We start from the raw sequence: 26891 nt of genomic DNA on the forward strand, positions 1-26891 counted from the left end.
TCTGCCCTCGGTGGATCCCTGGGTCCTGCACCTGGAGCCACCACCTCTGTAGGGACAGGTCTGGGAAGTGGAGCCTGGTTCCAGTTGGAGGCCAGTGCTAGAGCTGGGGGAGAAGCAAAGTTTGCCCACAGGCCAGCCTTGGCATATGCGTATCCCGGGACAGAAAGCTTCCAAGAGATTCCCAAAGAATACCCAGGGTCGGATGTCTTTTGGGACTGAAGTGTGCAAGAAGGGGGTGGGGGTGTGAGGCCAGCGCTTGCTGCAGGCCCAGCAGCATCTTTCGGGGACTCGTCCCTGTGTAGCTCAGCACCCCCTCCCCACACACTCCCGTGCACCAGCCCCAGCGTCCTCACCTCTGTGCTCTGGCGTGCTGGGCTCCAGGTCCTCCTGCTGCCTCAGAGGCTGGGGTTCTCGGGACTCTGGGTCGGAGCCGGGTGTGCTGAGCTCCGTGGCAGCCTCAGACTGGGCCGCCGGGTGTATCCTGTGTGGTGTCTCGGCAGCAGGCCTTCCCCGCCTCCGCTTCGCCCCCGGTGGGGCTGATGCCTCCGTGGGCACGCTCACCTGGAGCCTGCACTGGGCCTCAGGGGTGGGGGGGTGGTGCTCCGACCCCTCCCTCCGGGAGGTGGACGGGGTGTCCCCGTCCTCGGCCTCATCACGTGGGAAGCTCTGCAACGACAGTGACCGTCAGCCAGCCATGCTGGGACTTTTCCGAGCTGGGCCTGGCCAGTGGAGCCGCTGCTTCTGCCTGCTCGAACTTCTCTTCCCAGAAGGGTCAGAGACGTGTGTCTGCTCAGATCCCCACCCGGGAGGAAAGAGACCCACCTGAGGGTGTGAGGCCAGCCTGGGCGGCCGGCGCTGCCCGCACTCTCCCCATCCCAGCCAGCCTGCTCTCCCCTGGGGTGTGGACACAACTTGCCCGCAGGCTTCTGACCCCACATCCGCCTGGGCTTCCTTGAGGGAGACACACCCCGAGAAACCCGCATCCACACACACAGGCAAAGGACCCGGTGTTTCCGAGTGGCATGGGAGAGGTGGGCTGGCCCGGCCTGGGGCTCCCCGTGTTACCTTTCTGTTTCTCCGGGCAAAGGGCCAGAGGCCTCTCGGGGGTGCCCTGAGCCAACGTCGACAGGGTGCCCACGCACACTGCCTGTGAGCTCTCCTGAGGCCCCGGCCTCTGGGCAGGGGCAAACAGCAGAACATCCTGGCAGCAAGTGATCTGGCTGGGGGCTCCTCTCCGCTCTGGAGGCCTGGATACACGGGTTGCGGGTTCTGTTGGGTTCTGTTGCCGGCAGGTGACATCATTTCCTGGGGTTCGTGCTGAGGTCCCTTCCCCAAAACTTCCCAAGGGAATCTCTGGGTTTCTGACTGCTCGACCACCCCCCCTTAGGCCATGTGCAGGCACAGTGACAGCCACACAGCCAGCCCACCGCCCTGGGGAGGCCTGGGTGCAGCCAGGGCCTGAGCTCTGAGGACCCCGCTGCTCTCAGACCAGGCTCCTTCTTCTCATAAGTGGTGTGGCCCTGGACAAGCGTATGCCCCTCAGGGTTTCCCCAGTCTCTCCATCTGCAGAGTGGGGGTCATTCTCCCATCTGCTTCCTAGGTCTGTCGGCCTACGAGCAGCTCCATGCCTTTCCACCTGGGGCCGATATCACGTGGAGCTTGTGCGCTGAGACTTCAGAAAGAAAGACTCCATCCAGGGCTGACACAGCACAGAATGGGGCAGAACGAGGCCTGGATGCGCCGTGGTACCCAGGAAAAGGCACTCCCCCTCCTGAGTGTTTTGAGACCCCGCATCCAAGTTGGAGGCGCGAAAGGAAGACTCGAAGGTCTCCCTCTCTTATAGAAAAGAGTAGCCAACTTTCTGGTCCTCTGTTTCCATTGAGATTCTGTTCAAGTGTCCCAGCTCGGCTTCTGCGGGTGGCTGAGCTTCTAATGGCTCCCTGCGTTCTTGTCTTTTCCTCTCCAAACCTTCCGTCCTTTTCCCCCTTCTGGGGTGGATGGGCGCTGTCATTGCTTCTACCTTCGAGACAGATTGATGAAAAGTCTGGACCGTCGACTCCTTTCCTCTCTTTGGTTCCGTGTCTCTCTCTGTCTGTGTCCCTCTCTTTTCCCTTCTCGATTCAGTCTGTGTCTTCCTCTTTCTCTCTCGTGTGTGGATGGATGGATGCTAGGAATGCACATGTATATGATTAGATGAGGGTTATGTTTTAGGGATAGGTTAGAGGGAGAGAAAGGCTTTAGGTCGGAGTTGGTCATGGGGGAAGGGTCAAGGGTGGTGGTGGTGTTTCTTGGAATCTGAGTGCTGTGCATTCTTCGTCTCTTTCCATATGAACCCCTTCTCAGATACACCACTTGCAAGGAGTCTCTCATGTTCCGTTTCCCATCTTTTGCATTTCTGAATGCTTAGCTTCTCTGTTGTGAAGAGGTTCCATTGGATGGAAACCCATTGGCGTACTTCGTTTTCCTCTTTCCCTTACTTGAAGAGACCCATTTCTACCTCCGCCCAGCAAATGGCAAGGAGACTCTGATGTTAAGGAGCCTTTGACCTACGCTTCTTTCTAGCTGTCTCATGACATCAGTCTTTAGGGTGAGGTTTTTCCCCGATATTGAGGTGGTGTGAGATCAAAACCAATAGCGTTCTTCAGATGTAGCTGTCTGGTTTTCCCATGGACATTTATTGAAGAGGCTTTCTTGTTCCCATTTGGATATTCTCCCCTTTTGTGTCAGAGATGAGTTGACCATGGATGCCGGGGTTTGTTTCTGGACCCTCAACTTTATTCCATCGATCTGGATCTGTGTGTGTTGTTGTATTCCCAATAGCATACTGTCCTGCTGCTGCCGCTGCGCCTAAGTCATTTCAGTCGTGTCTGACTCTGCGCGACCCCATGGCCTGCAGCCTACCAGGCTCCTCCGTCCAGGGCGTTTTCCAGGCAAGAGTACTGGAGTGGGTCGCCATCGCCTTCTCCGATACTCTCCTGAGGATCCTAGTTTGGTCGTCTAATTTCCTTTCACACAACCTTGGATGTCCGTATCGGGGCTTTTTCGTCGGATTGTATTGACAATTTAGGCTCTTTTCTGTTTCCGTACCCCTTTTGCAATTCTTTGTTCGGTGCGAAAATGCATTGGCATTTTGGGAGGAATAGCATCGAAGCTGTGGATTGCCTTGTGGGGCTGTGACATCATTTTCCCAATAGGAATTCTTTCAAGCCCTGAGCACAGCTTCTCTTTCCAGTGGTTGGTGTGGGCTTGATCTTCCTTCTTCCGTCTCTCGCCGTTTTGTGAGAACAGGTCCTTCCTTCCCTTCTGGGTTAGATGGACTCGTGGGTATCACTTCAGTGAATGGCATTGTCAGTGGGGGTGATAATTCCCTTCTCATTGGAAGACTTTGCTGTGAGTATTAGAAATGCAAGTGATTTCTCTTCCCCTTCCTCCCTGTCCATCTCTCAGAGCCACCGGGAAACAGAGGCCTCATCCAGGGTCACACAGGCCTGAGGGAGTGCAACTAGACTGTTGTTTCTTCAGGCCCTCAGTGCTGGACATCATCCGGGATACTCTGTGTGTGTCTTCCTCAGTCTGGTGTCCCTTCAGACCTTTCCCTAGTTTTCACAGGCTTGTCGTGTTGGTGTTCTTTGACTGTTTGGAGACACATCCTTGAGAAGCTTTGTGTTTCCACTCATTCGTCTCGCGATGTATGACCTGTCTTTTGCTTTTGTAATGAGGTCTTTCCCACAGTAGATATCTTTGATTTTGCAAAGTCCACTGTATTCTCTGGGTTGTTTTGTGGGCTGCCTTTTTGTTTTGTGTGTGAAGACTCAAAGCACGTGTCCGGTTTCTGCTCATTGTTCTTCTAGATTTGTGACAAGTTTTCATGGAAACTTTGTCTAGGGATAACTGGAAGTGAACTCGGTGTAAGGTGTCAAGTCTCCATCTCCATTCATGTCATGCCCTGCAGTTTCCAATTCCCTGTTCCTGAGTGGTTTTGGAGACCTTGTGGGAAGTTTGGTTGCATCGGAGTTTGCGTTTCCACCTTGAGTAGATTCACACTGTTCTGCCCTCAGGGACACTGTCAAGGGGGAGTGAGGAGCAGCCTGCACTTCCAGCAGTGACCACACGGTGGGGCGAGTGTTGCTCTCCCCTCTGGGAGCCCCAGGCCACAGGCATCCCAGTGAGGAGCCAGCTCTGTGCTCAGCTGAAAGGAGTTAGTCTCTCAGGAGCCTCTGAGCCCTTGCCTTTGGATCACCCAGGGTGGGCATTTGCTGTGACAGAAAAAAATTGCCCTGAATTCCATGGACGGAAGAGCCTGGCTGTGTAGAGTTCGTGAGTTGCCGTGAATCAGACACAACTGAGGACACAAAAATTCAATAGACTAAAACACTTTTTGGGGGTGGGGGGAGTGAAAGGGGGTGATGTGGGGTTTTTTGTCTTATATAATAGCCGAGGGAAATCTACTTTAAACCTAAATTCACATAGATGGGAAAGGTATAGCTCTCCGTCACCCTATTAAAAAAAAAAAAAAAACGTCTTAACTTTTCTGAAAGCTTATTTAGTAGCTTCCTTGAGCAGTTCATTGTGAAGGATTTTTTTTTTTTTTTCTGTGACATTGGCCTCATTAAAAAGTACGGTTTGCCTTTACTGGATAATTTTGTTCATTGGTTTGTTAGGGAATCTTGGTAATATTTGAGTTTCCTGGGGAGTATGGTCACATGACCTGGCCCTGGCCAATCGGTGCGTTCCACCTCCCTGGCCACTGTGATTGGCTCCGGACTGGGGCAGTGCCCAATCGGGGCCCGGGGCCGGGCCTCACGTTGGAAGCCAGGGGAAGACGAGCTCTCGTTCTGCTGGGGTAGGGGAAGGGGTGGGGCCGGGGGAGGTCAGGCTCCAGCAGTGGGAGGGGCTTGAGGTCCGCCTGCGGCAGTTGGTGACCTTCCTGCTCCCCTCAGGGCAGAGCCGCCGGCCTGAGAATGAGGGCGCTGCTGAGCCCAGGGGCTGGGATGGCCCGCTGCTGCTGTGGTCCCAGAGCTCCACCCGAGACCTGAGGGAGGCCGTCTGCCCGTGAGTCCTCTCCCGCTTGTCTGTCAGCTTGTTTGAACCATGCTGGGTTTTCTGCCCAGCTGGCTAAGGGGAGTCCCTGGAAATGCAAGGGTGTGGGTTTTGGCAGACTTCAGGGAAGACATGCCAGATGAGCCTGGGAGACTCCAGCTTAATCTGGATTCAGGAGATATCTCTTCGGGCCAGCTAGTAATTGTAGGATAAGCCTAATGAGTCTTCACAGGATGAAGAGAGTAACGTGCCAAGGTAGCAATCGATGTCCTCATTCGAGAGGATGAAGCTGGTGCTCAGAGAAGGGGGGAACTTGGCCAGAGCAAGGAGGTGTGCACCCAGACAGAACCCCCAGATCCGGCCATTTGAGCTCAGGGAGGCCACTGGTGTGGCTTGTCCCTGTAGCAGGCGCCGAGGCACGCAGCCCACCCTGATTCCTGCGGGGGCCTGACTTGGGAAGTGCCATCTGGTAGCTTTGAGACTCACCAAACCAAATTGCACTGGAGAGAGGAAGGACACCTTCCTTCATCCACCCCCCACCCCCGCCGGATTCCCACATACCCTGACCCCTTTCTCTTGATTTCGGAGCCATTTCCAGAGTCCCGCTCATATGACCTCATTCGAAGTGCACTGTGGACGAGCTGCCATCTGCAGCTGCTACCACAGCAGCCAAGGGCTTTAGCTCCCGAGTACCTCCCTTCCTTTGGAACTTGGGGGCCCTCTACTCCCCACTTGCACACCACAGACCTTTGCTGAGGATTGTGGGGACCCTCACTCAGTTTGCAGCACGTTGTAGCCATCCCTGTCCTCTCAATACCTCCCTTGCCACTCAGCTTGTGAGCCCCTTTGGAGCAGCGTGGCCCACCTGGCTGCAACGGAAGAGACACAGCTGACAGTGAAACAACAGCTTAGATCTGACAGCCGGAAAGCTCTGTCAAAAGGGACCTCCCTCTTCACACCGTAGAGGCTGTAGGAGCCGCCAGGCTTTCGGAACCAGTGCTGGGGCCAAAATGACCCCACAGCCGTTTTCCTTCCTGGGGAGGGTTCTGGCTCGAGTGGGAATGGCTCAAGTCTCCTAAGGTTCTGAAAGCCCACTGTGTGCAGATTCACGGTACACAGAGAGGAGAAGGTGGAGTCCTGCCCTGGAGGTGGTCACAGCTCACGGATGAGCCAGGCAGGCAGGCAGGCAGGCAGGCAGGGCATGAGAACACCTGAGCTGCCTTCATGAGTGAATGGTGTGGGAGCAGAGGAAGAGAAGCCGGTCTGCTCCCTCATGTGGTGCCCAGGGCAGGTTGTCCCCAGAGGAAACCCTTACGACGGTGAGGACTCTCACTGCTGTTTCCCAAGGGGTTCCGTCGGTGCGTGTCTTCCCCGGAGCGGTCAGGCCGTCTCTAAAGTACACTGGCCATGGGCATTGCCTCTCCTTGGAACTTCCCACGTGTTTCTCTTTTTTATGGAACAGTGATTTTTCTAGAGGGGTTCTGGGCCACAAGGTTGTTGGGTCATTTTCTAGCCTTCTGTCGTGAAGAACGCTTTCCTGGGCGTTGGGGTGGTTTGTTGTTCCAGCTCCCTTTCTTGGCTTCTTTTGGGAGCTGGTGCAACAAGAGGAGCTCAGCCTCTGCCTTCTGGCTGAGATGTCACCCTTCAAACAGCAATGCCTGCCTGGAGATAATGATGGCATTTGCCAAAAGGGCTTCGTTTGGCACATGATATCTTGAAAGGACGTACACCGTCCTGTCAGCTATCAAAGGCTAGTTCAAATGACATAAAAATGAGAACTCTCCAATGGAGTCTTACAGTAGGTGGAGAGTCCGAAAGAAACTCCTTCAGTCATTTCACTGAGAGTCATTGATTGGGGACACCAAGAATATAGGAAGGAATGCAGAAAGAAAAGATGAAATTGTGTTCAGGATCGGGGGGAGGGATGAACAGGGCGTGCTTGCCTTGAATCCAGGCTTTGTTGGGGGGTGGGGCATAAAGATCAAACGGGTCTGAAACCACAAAGTGGTGATGGTAACACAGTATCACCAGAGTTACACAACAGTGTTCCCAAATTGCAACAATGATGAAAAAGTTTACTAACTTAACCAACAAGTTCCCAACTTAACCAACAAAAATACAGGAAACCATACAAAAAATAAAACATCACCAGAAAGGTGGAAACAAACCAAATGCAAAGCAGTTCAGGGGAAAGGAACTCCATGTCCCCTGGGGGCAGACCGAGTTGACAGCGTCCACGGTGAGCCGACAGGGATGGAGGCGGCAGAGCCGACCGCTCCCCTGGACGTGGTGTTTCCGGCAAGGGCTCTGGGTCTCTGTCCAGAGCGGGGGCTCGTTCTTCCTGCAGGGGTGGGTGAGTCATCGTCGGCGTCTGGGTGTTGCGCGGGAGCCAGGGCAGGCTCTCCCTGCCGAGGCGGTGACTCCTCCTCTGCCTCGTGTTCTCCTGCCAAAGCCCGAGCAGGTACAGGTGCACGTGGAGGTGGAGGTTCTGGCTGAGGGGGTGGGACATCAGTGCCTGGGGCTGGGGGTCCTGCAGGCACGGAGATCCGATCTGCCCGGTGTGCTGGCCAGAACCCAGCTGGCCTGGTGTCTCTGCGAGGGCAAGTCTCGGTTCTCCATCTGCCCTCGGTGGATCCCTGGGTCCTGCACCTGGAGCCACCACCTCTGTAGGGACAGGTCTGGGAAGTGGAGCCTGGTTCCAGTTGGAGGCCAGTGCTAGAGCTGGGGGAGAAGCAAAGTTTGCCCACAGGCCAGCCTTGGCATGTGCGTATCCCGGGACAGAAAGCTTCCAAGAGATTCCCAAAGAATACCCAGGGTCGGATGTCTTTTGGGACTGAAGTGTGCAAGAAGGGGGTGGGGGTGTGAGGCCAGCGCTTGCTGCAGGCCCAGCAGCATCTTTCGGGGACTCGTCCCTGTGTAGCTCAGCACCCCCTCCCCACACACTCCCGTGCACCAGCCCCAGCGTCCTCACCTCTGTGCTCTGGCGTGCTGGGCTCCAGGTCCTCCTGCTGCCTCAGAGGCTGGGGTTCTCGGGACTCTGGGTCGGAGCCGGGTGTGCTGAGCTCCGTGGCAGCCTCAGACTGGGCCGCCGGGTGTATCCTGTGTGGTGTCTCGGCAGCAGGCCTTCCCCGCCTCCGCTTCGCCCCCGGTGGGGCTGATGCCTCCGTGGGCACGCTCACCTGGAGCCTGCACTGGGCCTCAGGGGCGGGGGGGTGGTGCTCCGACCCCTCCCTCCGGGAGGTGGACGGGGTGTCCCCGTCCTCGGCCTCATCACGTGGGAAGCTCTGCAACGACAGTGACCGTCAGCCAGCCATGCTGGGACTTTTCCGAGCTGGGCCTGGCCAGTGGAGCCGCTGCTTCTGCCTGCTCGAACTTCTCTTCCCAGAAGGGTCAGAGACGTGTGTCTGCTCAGATCCCCACCCGGGAGGAAAGAGACCCACCTGAGGGTGTGAGGCCAGCCTGGGCGGCCGGCGCTGCCCGCACTCTCCCCATCCCAGCCAGCCTGCTCTCCCCTGGGGTGTGGACACAACTTGCCCGCAGGCTTCTGACCCCACATCCGCCTGGGCTTCCTTGAGGGAGACACACCCCGAGAAACCCGCATCCACACACACAGGCAAAGGACCCGGTGTTTCCGGGTGGCATGGGAGAGGTGGGCTGGCCCGGCCTGGGGCTCCCCGTGTTACCTTTCTGTTTCTCCGGGCAAAGGGCCAGAGGCCTCTCGGGGGTGCCCTGAGCCAACGTCGACAGGGTGCCCACGCACACTGCCTGTGAGCTCTCCTGAGGCCCCGGCCTCTGGGCAGGGGCAAACAGCAGAACATCCTGGCAGCAAGTGATCTGGCTGGGGGCTCCTCTCCGCTCTGGAGGCCTGGATACACGGGTTGCGGGTTCTGTTGGGTTCTGTTGCCGGCAGGTGACATCATTTCCTGGGGTTCGTGCTGAGGTCCCTTCCCCAAAACTTCCCAAGGGAATCTCTGGGTTTCTGACTGCTCGACCACCCCCCTTAGGCCATGTGCAGGCACAGTGACAGCCACACAGCCCAGCCCACAGCCCTGGGGAGGCCTGGGTGCAGCCAGGGCCTGAGCTCCGAGGACCCCGCTGCTCTCAGACCAGGCTCCTTCTTCTCATAAGTGGTGTGGCCCTGGACAAGCGTATGCCCCTCAGGGTTTCCCCAGTCTCTCCATCTGGAGAGTGGGGGTCATTCTCCCATCTGCTTCCTAGGTCTGTCGGCCTACGAGCAGCTCCATGCCTTTCCACCTGGGGCCGATATCACGTGGAGCTTGTGCGCTGAGACTTCAGAAAGAAAGACTCCATCCAGGGCTGACACAGCACAGAATGGGGCAGAACGAGGCCTGGATGCGCCGTGGTACCCAGGAAAAGGCACTCCCCCTCCTGAGTGTTTTGAGACCCCGCATCCAAGTTGGAGGCGCGAAAGGAAGACTCGAAGGTCTCCCTCTCTTATAGAAAAGAGTAGCCAACTTTCTGGTCCTCTGTTTCCATTGAGATTCTGTTCAAGTGTCCCAGCTCGGCTTCTGTGGGTGGCTGAGCTTCTAATGGCTCCCTGCGTTCTTGTCTTTTCCTCTCCAAACCTTCCGTCCTTTTCCCCCTTCTGGGGTGGATGGGCGCTGTCATTGCTTCTACCTTCGAGACAGATTGATGAAAAGTCTGGACCGTCGACTCCTTTCCTCTCTTTGGTTCCGTGTCTCTCTCTGTCTGTGTCCCTCTCTTTTCCCTTCTCGATTCAGTCTGTGTCTTCCTCTTTCTCTCTCGTGTGTGGATGGATGGATGCTAGGAATGCACATGTATATGATTAGATGAGGGTTATGTTTTAGGGATAGGTTAGAGGGAGAGAAAGGCTTTAGGTCGGAGTTGGTCATGGGGGAAGGGTCAAGGGTGGTGGTGGTGTTTCTTGGAATCTGAGTGCTGTGCATTCTTCGTCTCTTTCCATATGAACCCCTTCTCAGATACACCACTTGCAAGGAGTCTCTCATGTTCCGTTTCCCATCTTTTGCATTTCTGAATGCTTAGCTTCTCTGTTGTGAAGAGGTTCCATTGGATGGAAACCCATTGGCGTACTTCGTTTTCCTCTTTCCCTTACTTGAAGAGACCCATTTCTACCTCCGCCCAGCAAATGGCAAGGAGACTCTGATGTTAAGGAGCCTTTGACCTACGCTTCTTTCTAGCTGTCTCATGACATCAGTCTTTAGGGTGAGGTTTTTCCCCGATATTGAGGTGGTGTGAGATCAAAACCAATAGCGTTCTTCAGATGTAGCTGTCTGGTTTTCCCATGGACATTTATTGAAGAGGCTTTCTCGTTCCCATTTGGATATTCTCCCCTTTTGTGTCAGAGATGAGTTGACCATGGATGCCGGGGTTTGTTTCTGGACCCTCAACTTTATTCCATCGATCTGGATCTGTGTGTGTTGTTGTATTCCCAATAGCATACTGTCCTGCTGCTGCCGCTGCGCCTAAGTCATTTCAGTCGTGTCTGACTCTGCGTGACTCCATGGCCTGCAGCCTACCAGGCTCCTCCGTCCAGGGCGTTTTCCAGGCAAGAGTACTGGAGTGGGTCGCCATCGCCTTCTCCGATACTCTCCTGAGGATCCTAGTTTGGTCGTCTAATTTCCTTTCACACAACCTTGGATGTCCGTATCGGGGCTTTTTCGTCGGATTGTATTGACAATTTAGGCTCTTTTCTGTTTCCGTACCCCTTTTGCAATTCTTTGTTCGGTGCGAAAATGCATTGGCATTTTGGGAGGAATAGCATCGAAGCTGTGGATTGCCTTGTGGGGCTGTGACATCATTTTCCCAATAGGAATTCTTTCAAGCCCTGAGCACAGCTTCTCTTTCCAGTGGTTGGTGTGGGCTTGATCTTCCTTCTTCCGTCTCTCGCCGTTTTGTGAGAACAGGTCCTTCCTTCCCTTCTGGGTTAGATGGACTCGTGGGTATCACTTCAGTGAATGGCATTGTCAGTGGGGGTGATAATTCCCTTCTCATTGGAAGACTTTGCTGTGAGTATTAGAAATGCAAGTGATTTCTCTTCCCCTTCCTCCCTGTCCATCTCTCAGAGCCACCGGGAAACAGAGGCCTCATCCAGGGTCACACAGGCCTGAGGGAGTGCAACTAGACTGTTGTTTCTTCAGGCCCTCAGTGCTGGACATCATCCGGGATACTCTGTGTGTGTCTTCCTCAGTCTGGTGTCCCTTCAGACCTTTCCCTAGTTTTCACAGGCTTGTCGTGTTGGTGTTCTTTGACTGTTTGGAGACACATCCTTGAGAAGCTTTGTGTTTCCACTCATTCGTCTCGCGATGTATGACCTGTCTTTTGCTTTTGTAATGAGGTCTTTCCCACAGTAGATATCTTTGATTTTGCAAAGTCCACTGTATTCTCTGGGTTGTTTTGTGGGCTGCCTTTTTGTTTTGTGTGTGAAGACTCAAAGCACGTGTCCGGTTTCTGCTCATTGTTCTTCTAGATTTGTGACAAGTTTTCATGGAAACTTTGTCTAGGGATAACTGGAAGTGAACTCGGTGTAAGGTGTCAAGTCTCCATCTCCATTCATGTCATGCCCTGCAGTTTCCAATTCCCTGTTCCTGAGTGGTTTTGGAGACCTTGTGGGAAGTTTGGTTGCATCGGAGTTTGCGTTTCCACCTTGAGTAGATTCACACTGTTCTGCCCTCAGGGACACTGTCAAGGGGGAGTGAGGAGCAGCCTGCACTTCCAGCAGTGACCACACGGTGGGGCGAGTGCTGCTCTCCCCTCTGGGAGCCCCAGGCCACAGGCATCCCAGTGAGGAGCCAGCTCTGTGCTCAGCTGAAAGGAGTTAGTCTCTCAGGAGCCTCTGAGCCCTTGCCTTTGGATCACCCAGGGTGGGCATTTGCTGTGACAGAAAAAAATTGCCCTGAATTCCATGGACGGAAGAGCCTGGCTGTGTAGAGTTCGTGAGTTGCCGTGAATCAGACACAACTGAGGACACAAAAATTCAATAGACTAAAACACTTTTTGGGGGTGGGGGGAGTGAAAGGGGGTGATGTGGGGTTTTTTGTCTTATATAATAGCCGAGGGAAATCTAGTTTAAACCTAAATTCACATAGATGGGAAAGGTATAGCTCTCCGTCACCCTATTAAAAAAAAAAAAAAAACGTCTTAACTTTTCTGAAAGCTTATTTAGTAGCTTCCTTGAGCAGTTCATTGTGAAGGATTTTTTTTTTTTTTCTGTGACATTGGCCTCATTAAAAAGTACGGTTTGCCTTTACTGGATAATTTTGTTCATTGGTTTGTTAGGGAATCTTGGTAATATTTGAGTTTCCTGGGGAGTATGGTCACATGACCTGGCCCTGGCCAATCGGTGCGTTCCACCTCCCTGGCCACTGTGATTGGCTCCGGACTGGGGCAGTGCCCAATCGGGGCCCGGGGCCGGGCCTCACGTTGGAAGCCAGGGGAAGACGAGCTCTCGTTCTGCTGGGGTAGGGGAAGGGGTGGGGCCGGGGGAGGTCAGGCTCCAGCAGTGGGAGGGGCTTGAGGTCCGCCTGCGGCAGTTGGTGACCTTCCTGCTCCCCTCAGGGCAGAGCCGCCGGCCTGAGAATGAGGGCGCTGCTGAGCCCAGGGGCTGGGATGGCCCGCTGCTGCTGTGGTCCCAGAGCTCCACCCGAGACCTGAGGGAGGCCGTCTGCCCGTGAGTCCTCTCCCGCTTGTCTGTCAGCTTGTTTGAACCATGCTGGGTTTTCTGCCCAGCTGGCTAAGGGGAGTCCCTGGAAATGCAAGGGTGTGGGTTTTGGCAGACTTCAGGGAAGACATGCCAGATGAGCCTGGGAGACTCCAGCTTAATCTGGATTCAGGAGATATCTCTTCGGGCCAGCTAGTAATTGTAGGATAAGCCTAATGAGTCTTCACAGGATGAAGAGAGTAACGTGCCAAGGTAGCAATCGATGTCCTCATTCGAGAGGATGAAGCTGGTGCTCAGAGAAGGGGGGAACTTGGCCAGAGCAAGGAGGTGTGCACCCAGACAGAACCCCCAGATCCGGCCATTTGAGCTCAGGGAGGCCACTGGTGTGGCTTGTCCCTGTAGCAGGCGCCGAGGCACGCAGCCCACCCTGATTCCTGCGGGGGCCTGACTTGGGAAGTGCCATCTGGTAGCTTTGAGACTCACCAAACCAAATTGCACTGGAGAGAGGAAGGACACCTTCCTTCATCCACCCCCCACCCCCGCCGGATTCCCACATACCCTGACCCCTTTCTCTTGATTTCGGAGCCATTTCCAGAGTCCCGCTCATATGACCTCATTCGAAGTGCACTGTGGACGAGCTGCCATCTGCAGCTGCTACCACAGCAGCCAAGGGCTTTAGCTCCCGAGTACCTCCCTTCCTTTGGAACTTGGGGGCCCTCTACTCCCCACTTGCACACCACAGACCTTTGCTGAGGATTGTGGGGACCCTCACTCAGTTTGCAGCACGTTGTAGCCATCCCTGTCCTCTCAATACCTCCCTTGCCACTCAGCTTGTGAGCCCCTTTGGAGCAGCGTGGCCCACCTGGCTGCAACGGAAGAGACACAGCTGACAGTGAAACAACAGCTTAGATCTGACAGCCGGAAAGCTCTGTCAAAAGGGACCTCCCTCTTCACACCGTAGAGGCTGTAGGAGCCGCCAGGCTTTCGGAACCAGTGCTGGGGCCAAAATGACCCCACAGCCGTTTTCCTTCCTGGGGAGGGTTCTGGCTCGAGTGGGAATGGCTCAAGTCTCCTAAGGTTCTGAAAGCCCACTGTGTGCAGATTCACGGTACACAGAGAGGAGAAGGTGGAGTCCTGCCCTGGAGGTGGTCACAGCTCACGGATGAGCCAGGCAGGCAGGCAGGCAGGCAGGCAGGGCATGAGAACACCTGAGCTGCCTTCATGAGTGAATGGTGTGGGAGCAGAGGAAGAGAAGCCGGTCTGCTCCCTCATGTGGTGCCCAGGGCAGGTTGTCCCCAGAGGAAACCCTTACGACGGTGAGGACTCTCACTGCTGTTTCCCAAGGGGTTCCGTCGGTGCGTGTCTTCCCCGGAGCGGTCAGGCCGTCTCTAAAGTACACTGGCCATGGGCATTGCCTCTCCTTGGAACTTCCCACGTGTTTCTCTTTTTTATGGAACAGTGATTTTTCTAGAGGGGTTCTGGGCCACAAGGTTGTTGGGTCATTTTCTAGCCTTCTGTCGTGAAGAACGCTTTCCTGGGCGTTGGGGTGGTTTGTTGTTCCAGCTCCCTTTCTTGGCTTCTTTTGGGAGCTGGTGCAACAAGAGGAGCTCAGCCTCTGCCTTCTGGCTGAGATGTCACCCTTCAAACAGCAATGCCTGCCTGGAGATAATGATGGCATTTGCCAAAAGGGCTTCGTTTGGCACATGATATCTTGAAAGGACGTACACCGTCCTGTCAGCTATCAAAGGCTAGTTCAAATGACATAAAAATGAGAACTCTCCAATGGAGTCTTACAGTAGGTGGAGAGTCCGAAAGAAACTCCTTCAGTCATTTCACTGAGAGTCATTGATTGGGGACACCAAGAATATAGGAAGGAATGCAGAAAGAAAAGATGAAATTGTGTTCAGGATCGGGGGGAGGGATGAACAGGGCGTGCTTGCCTTGAATCCAGGCTTTGTTGGGGGGTGGGGCATAAAGATCAAACGGGTCTGAAACCACAAAGTGGTGATGGTAACACAGTATCACCAGAGTTACACAACAGTGTTCCCAAATTGCAACAATGATGAAAAAGTTTACTAACTTAACCAACAAGTTCCCAACTTAACCAACAAAAATACAGGAAACCATACAAAAAATAAAACATCACCAGAAAGGTGGAAACAAACCAAATGCAAAGCAGTTCAGGGGAAAGGAACTCCATGTCCCCTGGGGGCAGACCGAGTTGACAGCGTCCACGGTGAGCCGACAGGGATGGAGGCGGCAGAGCCGACCGCTCCCCTGGACGTGGTGTTTCCGGCAAGGGCTCTGGGTCTCTGTCCAGAGCGGGGGCTCGTTCTTCCTGCAGGGGTGGGTGAGTCATCGTCGGCGTCTGGGTGTTGCGCGGGAGCCAGGGCAGGCTCTCCCTGCCGAGGCGGTGACTCCTCCTCTGCCTCGGGTTCTCCTGCCAAAGCCCGAGCAGGTACAGGTGCACGTGGAGGTGGAGGTTCTGGCTGAGGGGGTGGGACATCAGTGCCTGGGGCTGGGGGTCCTGCAGGCACGGAGATCCGATCTGCCCGGTGTGCTGGCCAGAACCCAGCTGGCCTGGTGTCTCTGCGAGGGCAAGTCTCGGTTCTCCATCTGCCCTCGGTGGATCCCTGGGTCCTGCACCTGGAGCCACCACCTCTGTAGGGACAGGTCTGGGAAGTGGAGCCTGGTTCCAGTTGGAGGCCAGTGCTAGAGCTGGGGGAGAAGCAAAGTTTGCCCACAGGCCAGCCTTGGCATGTGCGTATCCCGGGACAGAAAGCTTCCAAGAGATTCCCAAAGAATACCCAGGGTCGGATGTCTTTTGGGACTGAAGTGTGCAAGAAGGGGGTGGGGGTGTGAGGCCAGCGCTTGCTGCAGGCCCAGCAGCATCTTTCGGGGACTCGTCCCTGTGTAGCTCAGCACCCCCTCCCCACACACTCCCGTGCACCAGCCCCAGCGTCCTCACCTCTGTGCTCTGGCGTGCTGGGCTCCAGGTCCTCCTGCTGCCTCAGAGGCTGGGGTTCTCGGGACTCTGGGTCGGAGCCGGGTGTGCTGAGCTCCGTGGCAGCCTCAGACTGGGCCGCCGGGTGTATCCTGTGTGGTGTCTCGGCAGCAGGCCTTCCCCGCCTCCGCTTCGCCCCCGGTGGGGCTGATGCCTCCGTGGGCACGCTCACCTGGAGCCTGCACTGGGCCTCAGGGGCGGGGGGGTGGTGCTCCGACCCCTCCCTCCGGGAGGTGGACGGGGTGTCCCCGTCCTCGGCCTCATCACGTGGGAAGCTCTGCAACGACAGTGACCGTCAGCCAGCCATGCTGGGACTTTTCCGAGCTGGGCCTGGCCAGTGGAGCCGCTGCTTCTGCCTGCTCGAACTTCTCTTCCCAGAAGGGTCAGAGACGTGTGTCTGCTCAGATCCCCACCCGGGAGGAAAGAGACCCACCTGAGGGTGTGAGGCCAGCCTGGGCGGCCGGCGCTGCCCGCACTCTCCCCATCCCAGCCAGCCTGCTCTCCCCTGGGGTGTGGACACAACTTGCCCGCAGGCTTCTGACCCCACATCCGCCTGGGCTTCCTTGAGGGAGACACACCCCGAGAAACCCGCATCCACACACACAGGCAAAGGACCCGGTGTTTCCGGGTGGCATGGGAGAGGTGGGCTGGCCCGGCCTGGGGCTCCCCGTGTTACCTTTCTGTTTCTCCGGGCAAAGGGCCAGAGGCCTCTCGGGGGTGCCCTGAGCCAACGTCGACAGGGTGCCCACGCACACTGCCTGTGAGCTCTCCTGAGGCCCCGGCCTCTGGGCAGGGGCAAACAGCAGAACATCCTGGCAGCAAGTGATCTGGCTGGGGGCTCCTCTCCGCTCTGGAGGCCTGGATACACGGGTTGCGGGTTCTGTTGGGTTCTGTTGCCGGCAGGTGACATCATTTCCTGGGGTTCGTGCTGAGGTCCCTTCCCCAAAACTTCCCAAGGGAATCTCTGGGTTTCTGACTGCTCGACCACCCCCCTTAGGCCATGTGCAGGCACAGTGACAGCCACACAGCCCAGCCCACAGCCCTGGGGAGGCCTGGGTGCAGCCAGGGCCTGAGCTCCGAGGACCCCGCTGCTCTCAGACCAGGCTCCTTCTTCTCATAAGTGGTGTGGCCCTGGACAAGCGTATGCCCCTCAGGGTTTCCCCAGTCTCTCCATCTGGAGAGTGGGGGTCATTCTCCCATCTGCTTCCTAGGTCTGTCGGCCTACGAGCAGCTCCATGCCTTTCCACCTGGGGCCGATATCACGTGGAGCTTGTGCGCTGAGACTTCAGAAAGAAAGACTCCATCCAGGGCTGACACAGCACAGAATGGGGCAGAACGAGGCCTGGATGCGCCGTGGTACCCAGGAAAAGGCACTCCCCCTCCTGAGTGTTTTGAGACCCCGCATCCAAGTTGGAGGCGCGAAAGGAAGACTCGAAGGTCTCCCTCTCTTATAGAAAAGAGTAGCCAACTTTCTGGTCCTCTGTTTCCATTGAGATTCTGTTCAAGTGTCCCAGCTCGGCTTCTGCGGGTGGCTGAGCTTCTAATGGCTCCCTGCGTTCTTGTCTTTTCCTCTCCAAACCTTCCGTCCTTTTCCCCCTTCTGGGGTGGATGGGCGCTGTCATTGCTTCTACCTTCGAGACAGATTGATGAAAAGTCTGGACCGTCGACTCCTTTCCTCTCTTTGGTTCCGTGTCTCTCTCTGTCTGTGTCCCTCTCTTTTCCCTTCTCGATTCAGTCTGTGTCTTCCTCTTTCTCTCTCGTGTGTGGATGGATGGATGCTAGGAATGCACATGTATATGATTAGATGAGGGTTATGTTTTAGGGATAGGTTAGAGGGAGAGAAAGGCTTTAGGTCGGAGTTGGTCATGGGGGAAGGGTCAAGGGTGGTGGTGGTGTTTCTTGGAATCTGAGTGCTGTGCATTCTTCGTCTCTTTCCATATGAACCCCTTCTCAGATACACCACTTGCAAGGAGTCTCTCATGTTCCGTTTCCCATCTTTTGCATTTCTGAATGCTTAGCTTCTCTGTTGTGAAGAGGTTCCATTGGATGGAAACCCATTGGCGTACTTCGTTTTCCTCTTTCCCTTACTTGAAGAGACCCATTTCTACCTCCGCCCAGCAAACGGCAAGGAGACTCTGATGTTAAGGAGCCTTTGACCTACGCTTCTTTCTAGCTGTCTCATGACATCAGTCTTTAGGGTGAGGTTTTTCCCCGATATTGAGGTGGTGTGAGATCAAAACCAATAGCGTTCTTCAGATGTAGCTGTCTGGTTTTCCCATGGACATTTATTGAAGAGGCTTTCTCGTTCCCATTTGGATATTCTCCCCTTTTGTGTCAGAGATGAGTTGACCATGGATGCCGGGGTTTGTTTCTGGACCCTCAACTTTATTCCATCGATCTGGATCTGTGTGTGTTGTTGTATTCCCAATAGCATACTGTCCTGCTGCTGCCGCTGCGCCTAAGTCATTTCAGTTGTGTCTGACTCTGCGCGACCCCATGGCCTGCAGCCTACCAGGCTCCTCCGTCCAGGGCGTTTTCCAGGCAAGAGTACTGGAGTGGGTCGCCATCGCCTTCTCCGATACTCTCCTGAGGATCCTAGTTTGGTCGTCTAATTTCCTTTCACACAACCTTGGATGTCCGTATCGGGGCTTTTTCGTCGGATTGTATTGACAATTTAGGCTCTTTTCTGTTTCCGTACCCCTTTTGCAATTCTTTGTTCGGTGCGAAAATGCATTGGCATTTTGGGAGGAATAGCATCGAAGCTGTGGATTGCCTTGTGGGGCTGTGACATCATTTTCCCAATAGGAATTCTTTCAAGCCCTGAGCACAGCTTCTCTTTCCAGTGGTTGGTGTGGGCTTGATCTTCCTTCTTCCGTCTCTCGCCGTTTTGTGAGAACAGGTCCTTCCTTCCCTTCTGGGTTAGATGGACTCGTGGGTATCACTTCAGTGAATGGCATTGTCAGTGGGGGTGATAATTCCCTTCTCATTGGAAGACTTTGCTGTGAGTATTAGAAATGCAAGTGATTTCTCTTCCCCTTCCTCCCTGTCCATCTCTCAGAGCCACCGGGAAACAGAGGCCTCATCCAGGGTCACACAGGCCTGAGGGAGCGCAACTAGACTGTTGTTTCTTCAGGCCCTCAGTGCTGGACATCATCCGGGATACTCTGTGTGTGTCTTCCTCAGTCTGGTGTCCCTTCAGACCTTTCCCTAGTTTTCACAGGCTTGTCGTGTTGGTGTTCTTTGACTGTTTGGAGACACATCCTTGAGAAGCTTTGTGTTTCCACTCATTCGTCTCGCGATGTATGACCTGTCTTTTGCTTTTGTAATGAGGTCTTTCCCACAGTAGATATCTTTGATTTTGCAAAGTCCACTGTATTCTCTGGGTTGTTTTGTGGGCTGCCTTTTTGTTTTGTGTGTGAAGACTCAAAGCACGTGTCCGGTTTCTGCTCATTGTTCTTCTAGATTTGTGACAAGTTTTCATGGAAACTTTGTCTAGGGATAACTGGAAGTGAACTCGGTGTAAGGTGTCAAGTCTCCATCTCCATTCATGTCATGCCCTGCAGTTTCCAATTCCCTGTTCCTGAGTGGTTTTGGAGACCTTGTGGGAAGTTTGGTTGCATCGGAGTTTGCGTTTCCACCTTGAGTAGATTCACACTGTTCTGCCCTCAGGGACACTGTCAAGGGGGAGTGAGGAGCAGCCTGCACTTCCAGCAGTGACCACACGGTGGGGCGAGTGCTGCTCTCCCCTCTGGGAGCCCCAGGCCACAGGCATCCCAGTGAGGAGCCAGCTCTGTGCTCAGCTGAAAGGAGTTAGTCTCTCAGGAGCCTCTGAGCCCTTGCCTTTGGATCACCCAGGGTGGGCATTTGCTGTGACAGAAAAAAATTGCCCTGAATTCCATGGACGGAAGAGCCTGGCTGTGTAGAGTTCGTGAGTTGCCGTGAATCAGACACAACTGAGGACACAAAAATTCAATAGACTAAAACACTTTTTGGGGGTGGGGGGAGTGAAAGGGGGTGATGTGGGGTTTTTTGTCTTATATAATAGCCGAGGGAAATCTAGTTTAAACCTAAATTCACATAGATGGGAAAGGTATAGCTCTCCGTCACCCTATTAAAAAAAAAAAAAAAACGTCTTAACTTTTCTGAAAGCTTATTTAGTAGCTTCCTTGAGCAGTTCATTGTGAAGGATTTTTTTTTTTTTCTGTGACATTGGCCTCATTAAAAAGTACGGTTTGCCTTTACTGGATAATTTTGTTCATTGGTTTGTTAGGGAATCTTGGTAATATTTGAGTTTCCTGGGGAGTATGGTCACATGACCTGGCCCTGGCCAATCGGTGCGTTCCACCTCCCTGGCCACTGTGATTGGCTCCGGACTGGGGCAGTGCCCAATCGGGGCCCGGGGCCGGGCCTCACGTTGGAAGCCAGGGGAAGACGAGCTCTCGTTCTGCTGGGGTAGGGGAAGGGGTGGGGCCGGGGGAGGTCAGGCTCCAGCAGTGGGAGGGGCTTGAGGTCCGCCTGCGGCAGTTGGTGACCTTCCTGCTCCCCTCAGGGCAGAGCCGCCGGCCTGAGAATGAGGGCGCTGCTGAGCCCAGGGGCTGGGATGGCCCGCTGCTGCTGTGGTCCCAGAGCTCCACCCGAGACCTGAGGGAGGCCGTCTGCCCGTGAGTCCTCTCCCGCTTGTCTGTCAGCTTGTTTGAACCATGCTGGGTTTTCTGCCCAGCTGGCTAAGGGGAGTCCCTGGAAATGCAAGGGTGTGGGTTTTGGCAGACTTCAGGGAAGACATGCCAGATGAGCCTGGGAGACTCCAGCTTAATCTGGATTCAGGAGATATCTCTTCGGGCCAGCTAGTAATTGTAGGATAAGCCTAATGAGTCTTCACAGGATGAAGAGAGTAACGTGCCAAGGTAGCAATCGATGTCCTCATTCGAGAGGATGAAGCTGGTGCTCAGAGAAGGGGGGAACTTGGCCAGAGCAAGGAGGTGTGCACCCAGACAGAACCCCCAGATCCGGCCATTTGAGCTCAGGGAGGCCACTGGTGTGGCTTGTCCCTGTAGCAGGCGCCGAGGCACGCAGCCCACCCTGATTCCTGCGGGGGCCTGACTTGGGAAGTGCCATCTGGTAGCTTTGAGACTCACCAAACCAAATTGCACTGGAGAGAGGAAGGACACCTTCCTTCATCCACCCCCCACCCCCGCCGGATTCCCACATACCCTGACCCCTTTCTCTTGATTTCGGAGCCATTTCCAGAGTCCCGCTCATATGACCTCATTCGAAGTGCACTGTGGACGAGCTGCCATCTGCAGCTGCTACCACAGCAGCCAAGGGCTTTAGCTCCCGAGTACCTCCCTTCCTTTGGAACTTGGGGGCCCTCTACTCCCCACTTGCACACCACAGACCTTTGCTGAGGATTGTGGGGACCCTCACTCAGTTTGCAGCACGTTGTAGCCATCCCTGTCCTCTCAATACCTCCCTTGCCACTCAGCTTGTGAGCCCCTTTGGAGCAGCGTGGCCCACCTGGCTGCAACGGAAGAGACACAGCTGACAGTGAAACAACAGCTTAGATCTGACAGCCGGAAAGCTCTGTCAAAAGGGACCTCCCTCTTCACACCGTAGAGGCTGTAGGAGCCGCCAGGCTTTCGGAACCAGTGCTGGGGCCAAAATGACCCCACAGCCGTTTTCCTTCCTGGGGAGGGTTCTGGCTCGAGTGGGAATGGCTCAAGTCTCCTAAGGTTCTGAAAGCCCACTGTGTGCAGATTCACGGTACACAGAGAGGAGAAGGTGGAGTCCTGCCCTGGAGGTGGTCACAGCTCACGGATGAGCCAGGCAGGCAGGCAGGCAGGCAGGCAGGGCATGAGAACACCTGAGCTGCCTTCATGAGTGAATGGTGTGGGAGCAGAGGAAGAGAAGCCGGTCTGCTCCCTCATGTGGTGCCCAGGGCAGGTTGTCCCCAGAGGAAACCCTTACGACGGTGAGGACTCTCACTGCTGTTTCCCAAGGGGTTCCGTCGGTGCGTGTCTTCCCCGGAGCGGTCAGGCCGTCTCTAAAGTACACTGGCCATGGGCATTGCCTCTCCTTGGAACTTCCCACGTGTTTCTCTTTTTTATGGAACAGTGATTTTTCTAGAGGGGTTCTGGGCCACAAGGTTGTTGGGTCATTTTCTAGCCTTCTGTCGTGAAGAACGCTTTCCTGGGCGTTGGGGTGGTTTGTTGTTCCAGCTCCCTTTCTTGGCTTCTTTTGGGAGCTGGTGCAACAAGAGGAGCTCAGCCTCTGCCTTCTGGCTGAGATGTCACCCTTCAAACAGCAATGCCTGCCTGGAGATAATGATGGCATTTGCCAAAAGGGCTTCGTTTGGCACATGATATCTTGAAAGGACGTACACCGTCCTGTCAGCTATCAAAGGCTAGTTCAAATGACATAAAAATGAGAACTCTCCAATGGAGTCTTACAGTAGGTGGAGAGTCCGAAAGAAACTCCTTCAGTCATTTCACTGAGAGTCATTGATTGGGGACACCAAGAATATAGGAAGGAATGCAGAAAGAAAAGATGAAATTGTGTTCAGGATCGGGGGGAGGGATGAACAGGGCGTGCTTGCCTTGAATCCAGGCTTTGTTGGGGGGTGGGGCATAAAGATCAAACGGGTCTGAAACCACAAAGTGGTGATGGTAACACAGTATCACCAGAGTTACACAACAGTGTTCCCAAATTGCAACAATGATGAAAAAGTTTACTAACTTAACCAACAAGTTCCCAACTTAACCAACAAAAATACAGGAAACCATACAAAAAATAAAACATCACCAGAAAGGTGGAAACAAACCAAATGCAAAGCAGTTCAGGGGAAAGGAACTCCATGTCCCCTGGGGGCAGACCGAGTTGACAGCGTCCACGGTGAGCCGACAGGGATGGAGGCGGCAGAGCCGACCGCTCCCCTGGACGTGGTGTTTCCGGCAAGGGCTCTGGGTCTCTGTCCAGAGCGGGGGCTCGTTCTTCCTGCAGGGGTGGGTGAGTCATCGTCGGCGTCTGGGTGTTGCGCGGGAGCCAGGGCAGGCTCTCCCTGCCGAGGCGGTGACTCCTCCTCTGCCTCGGGTTCTCCTGCCAAAGCCCGAGCAGGTACAGGTGCACGTGGAGGTGGAGGTTCTGGCTGAGGGGGTGGGACATCAGTGCCTGGGGCTGGGGGTCCTGCAGGCACGGAGATCCGATCTGCCCGGTGTGCTGGCCAGAACCCAGCTGGCCTGGTGTCTCTGCGAGGGCAAGTCTCGGTTCTCCATCTGCCCTCGGTGGATCCCTGGGTCCTGCACCTGGAGCCACCACCTCTGTAGGGACAGGTCTGGGAAGTGGAGCCTGGTTCCAGTTGGAGGCCAGTGCTAGAGCTGGGGGAGAAGCAAAGTTTGCCCACAGGCCAGCCTTGGCATGTGCGTATCCCGGGACAGAAAGCTTCCAAGAGATTCCCAAAGAATACCCAGGGTCGGATGTCTTTTGGGACTGAAGTGTGCAAGAAGGGGGTGGGGGTGTGAGGCCAGCGCTTGCTGCAGGCCCAGCAGCATCTTTCGGGGACTCGTCCCTGTGTAGCTCAGCACCCCCTCCCCACACACTCCCGTGCACCAGCCCCAGCGTCCTCACCTCTGTGCTCTGGCGTGCTGGGCTCCAGGTCCTCCTGCTGCCTCAGAGGCTGGGGTTCTCGGGACTCTGGGTCGGAGCCGGGTGTGCTGAGCTCCGTGGCAGCCTCAGACTGGGCCGCCGGGTGTATCCTGTGTGGTGTCTCGGCAGCAGGCCTTCCCCGCCTCCGCTTCGCCCCCGGTGGGGCTGATGCCTCCGTGGGCACGCTCACCTGGAGCCTGCACTGGGCCTCAGGGGCGGGGGGGTGGTGCTCCGACCCCTCCCTCCGGGAGGTGGACGGGGTGTCCCCGTCCTCGGCCTCATCACGTGGGAAGCTCTGCAACGACAGTGACCGTCAGCCAGCCATGCTGGGACTTTTCCGAGCTGGGCCTGGCCAGTGGAGCCGCTGCTTCTGCCTGCTCGAACTTCTCTTCCCAGAAGGGTCAGAGACGTGTGTCTGCTCAGATCCCCACCCGGGAGGAAAGAGACCCACCTGAGGGTGTGAGGCTAGCCTGGGCGGCCGGCGCTGCCCGCACTCTCCCCATCCCAGCCAGCCTGCTCTCCCCTGGGGTGTGGACACAACTTGCCCGCAGGCTTCTGACCCCACATCCGCCTGGGCTTCCTTGAGGGAGACACACCCCGAGAAACCCGCATCCACACACACAGGCAAAGGACCCGGTGTTTCCGGGTGGCATGGGAGAGGTGGGCTGGCCCGGCCTGGGGCTCCCCGTGTTACCTTTCTGTTTCTCCGGGCAAAGGGCCAGAGGCCTCTCGGGGGTGCCCTGAGCCAACGTCGACAGGGTGCCCACGCACACTGCCTGTGAGCTCTCCTGAGGCCCCGGCCTCTGGGCAGGGGCAAACAGCAGAACATCCTGGCAGCAAGTGATCTGGCTGGGGGCTCCTCTCCGCTCTGGAGGCCTGGATACACGGGTTGCGGGTTCTGTTGGGTTCTGTTGCCGGCAGGTGACATCATTTCCTGGGGTTCGTGCTGAGGTCCCTTCCCCAAAACTTCCCAAGGGAATCTCTGTGTTTCTGACTGCTCGACCACCCCCCTTAGGCCATGTGCAGGCACAGTGACAGCCACACAGCCCAGCCCACAGCCCTGGGGAGGCCTGGGTGCAGCCAGGGCCTGAGCTCCGAGGACCCCGCTGCTCTCAGACCAGGCTCCTTCTTCTCATAAGTGGTGTGGCCCTGGACAAGCGTATGCCCCTCAGGGTTTCCCCAGTCTCTCCATCTGGAGAGTGGGGGTCATTCTCCCATCTGCTTCCTAGGTCTGTCGGCCTACGAGCAGCTCCATGCCTTTCCACCTGGGGCCGATATCACGTGGAGCTTGTGCGCTGAGACTTCAGAAAGAAAGACTCCATCCAGGGCTGACACAGCACAGAATGGGGCAGAACGAGGCCTGGATGCGCCGTGGTACCCAGGAAAAGGCACTCCCCCTCCTGAGTATTTTGAGACCCCGCATCCAAGTTGGAGGCGCGAAAGGAAGACTCGAAGGTCTCCCTCTCTTATAGAAAAGAGTAGCCAACTTTCTGGTCCTCTGTTTCCATTGAGATTCTGTTCAAGTGTCCCAGCTCGGCTTCTGCGGGTGGCTGAGCTTCTAATGGCTCCCTGCGTTCTTGTCTTTTCCTCTCCAAACCTTCCGTCCTTTTCCCCCTTCTGGGGTGGATGGGCGCTGTCATTGCTTCTACCTTCGAGACAGATTGATGAAAAGTCTGGACCGTCGACTCCTTTCCTCTCTTTGGTTCCGTGTCTCTCTCTGTCTGTGTCCCTCTCTTTTCCCTTCTCGATTCAGTCTGTGTCTTCCTCTTTCTCTCTCGTGTGTGGATGGATGGATGCTAGGAATGCACATGTATATGATTAGATGAGGGTTATGTTTTAGGGATAGGTTAGAGGGAGAGAAAGGCTTTAGGTCGGAGTTGGTCATGGGGGAAGGGTCAAGGGTGGTGGTGGTGTTTCTTGGAATCTGAGTGCTGTGCATTCTTCGTCTCTTTCCATATGAACCCCTTCTCAGATACACCACTTGCAAGGAGTCTCTCATGTTCCGTTTCCCATCTTTTGCATTTCTGAATGCTTAGCTTCTCTGTTGTGAAGAGGTTCCATTGGATGGAAACCCATTGGCGTACTTCGTTTTCCTCTTTCCCTTACTTGAAGAGACCCATTTCTACCTCCGCCCAGCAAATGGCAAGGAGACTCTGATGTTAAGGAGCCTTTGACCTACGCTTCTTTCTAGCTGTCTCATGACATCAGTCTTTAGGGTGAGGTTTTTCCCCGATATTGAGGTGGTGTGAGATCAAAACCAATAGCGTTCTTCAGATGTAGCTGTCTGGTTTTCCCATGGACATTTATTGAAGAGGCTTTCTCGTTCCCATTTGGATATTCTCCCCTTTTGTGTCAGAGATGAGTTGACCATGGATGCCGGGGTTTGTTTCTGGACCCTCAACTTTATTCCATCGATCTGGATCTGTGTGTGTTGTTGTATTCCCAATAGCATACTGTCCTGCTGCTGCCGCTGCGCCTAAGTCATTTCAGTCGTGTCTGACTCTGCGCGACCCCATGGCCTGCAGCCTACCAGGCTCCTCCGTCCAGGGCGTTTTCCAGGCAAGAGTACTGGAGTGGGTCGCCATCGCCTTCTCCGATACTCTCCTGAGGATCCTAGTTTGGTCGTCTAATTTCCTTTCACACAACCTTGGATGTCCGTATCGGGGCTTTTTCGTCGGATTGTATTGACAATTTAGGCTCTTTTCTGTTTCCGTACCCCTTTTGCAATTCTTTGTTCGGTGCGAAAATGCATTGGCATTTTGGGAGGAATAGCATCGAAGCTGTGGATTGCCTTGTGGGGCTGTGACATCATTTTCCCAATAGGAATTCTTTCAAGCCCTGAGCACAGCTTCTCTTTCCAGTGGTTGGTGTGGGCTTGATCTTCCTTCTTCCGTCTCTCGCCGTTTTGTGAGAACAGGTCCTTCCTTCCCTTCTGGGTTAGATGGACTCGTGGGTATCACTTCAGTGAATGGCATTGTCAGTGGGGGTGATAATTCCCTTCTCATTGGAAGACTTTGCTGTGAGTATTAGAAATGCAAGTGATTTCTCTTCCCCTTCCTCCCTGTCCATCTCTCAGAGCCACCGGGAAACAGAGGCCTCATCCAGGGTCACACAGGCCTGAGGGAGCGCAACTAGACTGTTGTTTCTTCAGGCCCTCAGTGCTGGACATCATCCGGGATACTCTGTGTGTGTCTTCCTCAGTCTGGTGTCCCTTCAGACCTTTCCCTAGTTTTCACAGGCTTGTCGTGTTGGTGTTCTTTGACTGTTTGGAGACACATCCTTGAGAAGCTTTGTGTTTCCACTCATTCGTCTCGCGATGTATGACCTGTCTTTTGCTTTTGTAATGAGGTCTTTCCCACAGTAGATATCTTTGATTTTGCAAAGTCCACTGTATTCTCTGGGTTGTTTTGTGGGCTGCCTTTTTGTTTTGTGTGTGAAGACTCAAAGCACGTGTCCGGTTTCTGCTCATTGTTCTTCTAGATTTGTGACAAGTTTTCATGGAAACTTTGTCTAGGGATAACTGGAAGTGAACTCGGTGTAAGGTGTCAA

The 26891-nt window shown here is 55.0% G+C and overlaps 1 long non-coding RNA gene across 1 annotated transcript in view; it reads left to right on the plus strand.

Moving 5' to 3' along the window:
- The window catches only part of LOC145530008 (uncharacterized), an 86257-nt gene that overhangs the window by 41070 nt on the left and 18296 nt on the right, over positions 1-26891 (plus strand). Inside the window, exons 7-9 of the long non-coding RNA XR_014071405.1 lie at positions 4941-5052; positions 12598-12709; positions 20254-20365. This is a non-coding gene — a long non-coding RNA (uncharacterized LOC145530008). The remainder of the gene's footprint in view (positions 1-4940; positions 5053-12597; positions 12710-20253; positions 20366-26891) is intronic.

Source organism: Giraffa tippelskirchi, chromosome 12 (assembly GCF_054371585.1).
Source record: "Giraffa tippelskirchi isolate mGirTip1 chromosome 12, T2T-mGirTip1v1.2.pri, whole genome shotgun sequence".
NCBI classification, from domain to species: Eukaryota; Metazoa; Chordata; class Mammalia; order Artiodactyla; family Giraffidae; genus Giraffa; species Giraffa tippelskirchi.